Raw genomic sequence first — 6772 nt, 5'->3', positions numbered from 1 at the left:
ACTAGCTACCTACTAATCTAGGGCATGGCATGAAAGCAGAAAACCTCTATGACAGCATTTGAAAATCTGATCTCCCGCAGCCGGGGGGAGGGGGGAGAGAGATTGGGCTGAAAACCACATCCAGGACCCACTGATGAGAGTGGCGGGAGGGCCCACTCCCCTTTGCTAGAGCGCATTGGGCTCCCCTCCTTGCCCAGAGACCATGCAGAGGCCTCACCTAAGAGATTCCTTGCAAGAGGATACTTGCCCTAAGACCTGCTCCTACTTCCTCTCACAACTTCTCGGCCAATCATTAGGTCAAGTCTCAGCAGGGCACCACTGAGGAAATACTATCTCTGCTTAGAGAAACAGGAGTTTGACAGAAAGAACTGTGGGATCTGGCTAATAGCTACCAACAGAAAGCTGGAGAACCTGTCTGTGCATAGATACTGGGGGTGTTGAGTCAGGATGGGAAATGGAACATAGACCGGATTAGAGAGGAGTCTGTTGGCATGGAGGCACTCTCCTGATATGGACCTCTGGGTTCTACATCCTGGCAAGAGTACTTGGAGCTCGGATGGCTCCTTGAAACTTGAAGAAAGAATAATGACCAGGATTCAGTCAGGGAACAGAAACCATAGCACTAATTTAAATAGAATCTAATTAATGTATTGTTAAGTAGGTATAACATTATTAACTAGGTAATTGGGGAAAAAAAGAGCACAGAGTTATCACAAAGGTAGCAATTACGGGGGCAGATGCTATATCCAGGGCTGGTGAAATAAGGTAAGAGGATGGGATGACCAAAATTGAAAAGCTTAGAGGAGGGCCCAGCCAACATGGCTTAGTGGTTGAGCAGCAACCTATGAACCAGGAGATCACAGTTTGATTCCCAGTCAGGGCACATGAGAGGGTTCTAAGCTTGATCCCTAGTGTGGGGCGTGTGGGAGGCAGCAGATCAATGATTCTCTCATCATTGATGTCTCTATCTCTCACTCCTTCTCCCTTCCTCTCTGAAATAAATAAAAATAATTTTTAAATAAAGAAAAAAAACACTTAGAGGAGGGATTCCAAAAAAATGAAACTCAGACCTCTGAGGAGGAGCGCCAGAGTGCTGGAAACAGGTGCCAGGAAGTGTTGGAAAAACTGCCAACCAGATCCAGCTGCTGCTAAAGGTGAAGAAGCTTTGCTAGGGTGATGCTGGCAAGAATAGGAAGCTGACAGGAAGTCCATAGGGAGAAGCAAGTCCCTCCTTCCTGCTTCAGCCTATGGATTTCCCCTTGCACTTCTTTCTCATTGGCAGGGCAAAACAGGGAGCAACTGGCAATGATAGAATGTTATTTTTTGAGTCCTGGCTCTAGCATTCAACAGCAGGGTATAGAAGGGTGGCTTGGGCATTAAGAGGCAGTGATTTAACAATGAATAGAAAGAACAGCTACAATGAACAATGTAGCAATGCATGAACTGCCAGCACTGCAGGAAGCAAGCAAAAGGTTCAGAGAGGTGGGTCCCCTAGCAGAAATGTATTCCCTCAAACCAGGGGGCCCTCCAGCTGAGTGTGCTCCCAGGATGCCCCCTTCACTGGAGCAATGAGAAATGAGCTTGTATAGGGGACACTGGCATCATGGAGCAGCTCAGTGGTGGCTGTCCTTTCCTTTTTCTTTTTTCTATAGGAAGATTTAAAAAAAAATTAAGGGGCAATTTTAAGCCTTTTTTAAGATCTAATTGGCTTAAATAAGCTAGTCATTTAATCAGGCAGCATTCCATCCAGCCACTAGTAGGGAGCTCCCCCTTTTAAAACCATTTTTGGTGATTGATCTGATGGCAAATTTTAGCCAAGCTATTCTTCAAACCTTCATCTTTTTGTGGAGATTTAACAGATAGCCTATGGTTTCCTTCTCCATTGTTCCAGGCCCTTCCCAACTCCTACCTTTCACCTCTCTTTCTTAGCCCCAAGACAAATGCAAGCACTCACCACTCTTGGCAACAAGGACCAGAAGTGAATATAAATAACAAGAATGCAATAAATGAAATTTCACCCTAAATTCCTGAAGAATCCTGATATCTAAGGCTTACAGTTGAAATTACATTTCATAGAGAACCTTACAGGTTATTCTTTATTATCAAAGTGAAGCATAAATATGGGGGGACATTTTGAGTGAGTTATTAGATACTTGCCTCACTTTTATTTATTTATATTGGAGGGGTCCCAGTTTTACTGAGATATAATTGACATACAGCACTGTATAAGTTTCAGGGGCACAGCATAGTAACTTGACTTACATGTCTCGTGGAATGATTGCCACATACGTTTAGTGGCTGTCCTTTCTAAACTCAGTGGCTACGAGGGGAGGCTGCTGTGGGACTGGACTCCTTGGTGTTGTTAATGGTGACGGCAGAGGCCAGGTGGCAGCACTTCACCACCAGAGGAAGGTGGAGAGAAAGCCAACCAAAGGGCTCTTGCCACAGGGACCTGAGGGATAGATAATAGATCTTGGCGTTCCTAAGGGAAAAATCAATGGGCAGCCAACAAGGGAATTATTGACCAACATCATCAAAACAGATCGAGAGCATGTGATCCGAAGGCTGATGTGAGCCACCACAATGGGAAATCACTATCCCTCACCTATTTTCCATGCTTAAGTTAGTCCTTAGACCAAGAGCCCATTGTTTGAAGGAAAGGCTGGGATTCTTTGGGAAAGGACTGCAATGCCACAGTAAGTAAATATAGAACCTACTCCCCTGTTCTTTCCCCAAAGAAACTGTACACGGGGGAGAGAAGGATAGCCAGATGTTTCTATAGTTTTTGGATACAGGGCTTGGCTGAGATTAATACTAAGGCATCCAAAAAGCCACTATGATCCCTCCTGTGAAAGCAGGGACATATTGAGGCAAGATGACAAAAGCCCACCTCACAGTGGATCCATTGGCTCTTCAGACCTCCTGTGATCATTTCCCCATCCCTAAATACTTAATTGGGGTGAATAAAGTTAGCAGCTGGTAGAAACCTCACATTGGTTTCTTAATCTACACAGAAAGATCCATAATGGTAGGAAGGCCACACGGAAGCATCTGAAATTGTGCACACACACCCCAAGATAGTACATTAGAAGTAATACTGCACTCTGTGGTGAATGGCAGAGAGTATCACCTTAAAGACTTAAAGAATGGCTCTGACTGGTTTGGCTCAGTGGATAGAGCTTCGGCCTGCGGACTGAAGGGTCCCAGGTTCGATTCTGGCCGGGGGCACATGCCCGGGCTGTGGGCTCGATCCCTGGTGTGGGGTGTGCGGGAGGTGGCCGATTAATGATTCTCTCTCATCATTGATGTTTCTCTCTCTCCCTCTCTCTTCCTCTCTGAAATCAATAAAAATGTATATATTTTTTTAAAAAGAATGCAGGAGTGGTAGTCCCCATGGTATTCTCATTTACTTCATCAGACTGGCCACTGCAAACATTAAAATTTTTTGAAAGATCATTGTAGGTGTTGATGTACTACCATAAACTTAACCAAGTAGTAGCCTTAATTGCAGTTTCTGTGCCATGCTGTCTTTACTAAAACAGACTAAAAAAACCTCTGGAACTTGGTATGTAGCAATTGTTCTGGCAAATGCATTTTCACCACAAACCCCTCCCCCCTCCTCCCAGAAAATCAACATCTCGTGAGCTACTGGGTTCTAAGTGATCATTCCAGTGTCTACCAGAGACTGAGGAGGTACTGAACAACCAGGTAGATAGGTACTGAACAACCAGGTAGAGGAGTCATTTTCAGGAAGATCAGAAGCAATATGCATTCCCCTGGAATAGTGGTCGGCAAACTCATTAGTCAACAGAGCCAAATATCAACAGTACAACGATTGAAATTTCTTTTGAGAGCCAATTTTTTTTAATTAAAACTTCTTCTAATGCCACTTCTTCAAAATAGATTCGCCCAGGCCATGGTATTTTGTGGAAGAGCCACACTCAAGGGGCCAAAGAGCCACATGTGGCTCGGGAGCCGCAGTTTGCCGACCACGACCCTGGAACAAACTGCAGTATTTGTTCATGGTCTTGCCCCAGGGCTATGATAACTTCCTACTCTGTCACAATACAGTACCTGCCATTCCTCAAAACCTCATGCTGGTTTTGAAGAATACTCTCTTGATGACATCATGTTAACCAGACCTGAGAGAGAGGAAGTGGCCAGTACACTGGATGCCCTCTCAGACACATGCACAAGAGGGAAGCTCCTCTCACGCAAGCTGATCTAGGTATTACTACTACTAAGTGATCAGTAAATGCAAGGAATTGTACCTTGTGTCTCTTGCCACCAAGAAAGAGCCACTCAATAGACCTCTTGATTTTGGAGACAGCATATATCTCACGTGCGGATACTGCTCCAATCCAGTTATCAGATGCATGGTGATGGAAGTATTTATAGTAGGTAAGGACACACAGGGAACCTTGGGCAAGCCCCCGTAGGAGGGTTTCAGTGCAGATCTCTAGGATTCTGTAGCCAGGGCATGCTTTCTCCAGCAGGAAAGCATTCAATATTCGAAAATCAACATCTCGTGAGCTACTGGGTTCTAACAGAGACTGAGCAATTGACCATAGGAAGTCAACTGACCCTGTGACCAGAGCTTCCCATTGTAAATTGTGTACTGTCAGATCCACCAAGTCATAAAGTCAGACAGGTGCAACAGCAAGCCATCGTAGGATGGAAATGAGACATTCAAGACCAGACCTGAGCAGAACCAGAGGTCACAGATAAATTACACAAGCAGGCCAGGCCCCAGGTTATCGCCCCTCTTTGCACTGGAGCCTCTTCCTCAGCTCCCACCTATGAACTCATCGGAGATTCCTTATGACCAACTGCCGAAGAGGTAAAAGCTTGGACCTGGTTTATGGACAGGTCAGCACAATACGAGTGTCTGGCATGGTAACAGGAAGGAGGCAGTCTCCCAGGAGGCAGAACGTCAAGCAGTGCAGTAAGTCCTCAACGGGGTTCAAAGGGAGAAGTAGCCTAAGGAAGGCTCCTGGGCAGTGCTGACTATTTGGCTGGTTAATCGGGAACCTGCAAAGGACAAGATTGAAAACCAGAGTTAAGGAAGTCTGGAGAAGAAGCTTGTGGATTGACCTCTGAGAGAAGATATAAAATGTATGGATCTCTGTCTCATTCCAGTGTCTACCAGAGACTGAGGAGGTACTGAACAACCAGGTAGATAGGTACTGAACAACCAGGTAGAGGAGGTACTGAACAACCAGGTAGATAGGACGATTCATTCATTTGAAATAAGTCATTCTCTCACCTCAGGCACCTTAGAACATGCACAATGGGCCGGTGAACTGAGTAGCCTGGTAGCAAGGATGGAAGCCATGCATGATCCAACAGCAGGACTCCCTCTCACCCAAGCTGATCTAGGAATTACTACTACTAAGTGTCCAGTCTATCAGAGCAGAGATGATGCTGAGCTCTTGATATGGTACCATCCCTCAAGGAGAGCACCCAGCCACATGGGACAGGTTGATTATAATGAACCCAACCATCCTAGAAGGGCCATGATTCCTCCATGACTTCATGGGATTGACACCGGATTGCCTTCTTGGTCTATGGCAGTGATGGGCAACCGTTTGAGCTTGGTGTGTCAAACTTCGCCAAAAAACTGAGCCTAACTCGGGTAGTGTGTCACTTTGAGGAAAAAACATTATTTCGCAAATGTTTCATCCTCAGGAGCAGCAAATGTTTCATCCTCGGCATGTGGCCGTCTCAGCGGCCGCGTGTCATCAGAAATGGATACGCGTGTCAGTGCTGACACGCGTGTCATAGGTTCACCATCACTGGTCTATGGTGTCTCTGCTAGCATTGCTATCTGAGGGCTCCCAGAGTAGCTAATTTCTCTTCCTGGGAATTCTCCCATAACATGACCATGGAGGAAGTGGACATATAACCTGTTATCCATGGGTTCTACTATATGCCATATTAACCAAAAGCTGCCCTCCTGAGAAAATGTAATAATCACTTGGAGGTATAACTAAGTTTGAAGAAAAGGTTGGGGTGCTGTCCTGAAGATAGATTTATATTCCTTAAGCAAATAGTCATTATCTATGTACAGTACCATGCTCAGTAAAATACACAGGTCTAGGAACCACGGGAAAGGCTCCTCTGACTTTTATTCTCCATGACTAGCTTGGTGAATTTATGCTCTTTATCCCCAAAGCCTTAGGCTCTGCTGGACTAGAAATTCTCGTTTCCAGAGGGTGTGGGGAAAACACTTCTCCTAGAGGACACAGTAATAGTTTTACTAAAATTATACCTGACCCCTGACAATTTTGAATTCTTCATTCCAGGAGACTGGGAGGCAAGGAAAGGAGTCATTGAAATGGCAGGGGTAATGGAAATGCTGGCCCACGTGGTTGGCATTTAGAATGAGTGGTGGAGAAGAAAAAGGATGAGCATTGGTTCATCTCAGGTCCAACCCCAGCAATGGGGTCTGTAGCTTGTTCCACTGCCCCTCCTATTGTCTCCTTCCTCTGCTTTTTAACATAAACTGTGACTGGCCACCACCTAGAGGAAGCAGTGGCAGGACACGTAACCACTGTGGTGTGCAAGCTGCTCTGAGCGGCTGTAAGGGGTGGACTGTCACAGATCCTGCCGTGGTCCTGCCCTTGCCCCTCAGACCTGTCGGTGTGCTCCCCACACTCCCAGCGGCCAGCACCTGCATTGTGGCTGAGGGAGCCTTTCCCCAGAACCGCAGAAGCAGGACTGCATTGCAGGGCTGGGGAGCAGCCTCAGCACTCACAGATGGTGTACGAAT

Source organism: Eptesicus fuscus, chromosome 9 (assembly GCF_027574615.1).
Source record: "Eptesicus fuscus isolate TK198812 chromosome 9, DD_ASM_mEF_20220401, whole genome shotgun sequence".
In the NCBI taxonomy this organism is placed as follows: Eukaryota; Metazoa; Chordata; class Mammalia; order Chiroptera; family Vespertilionidae; genus Eptesicus; species Eptesicus fuscus.
The sequence above is the reverse complement of the archived record's forward strand: the minus strand, read 5'-3'. Positions refer to the sequence as shown.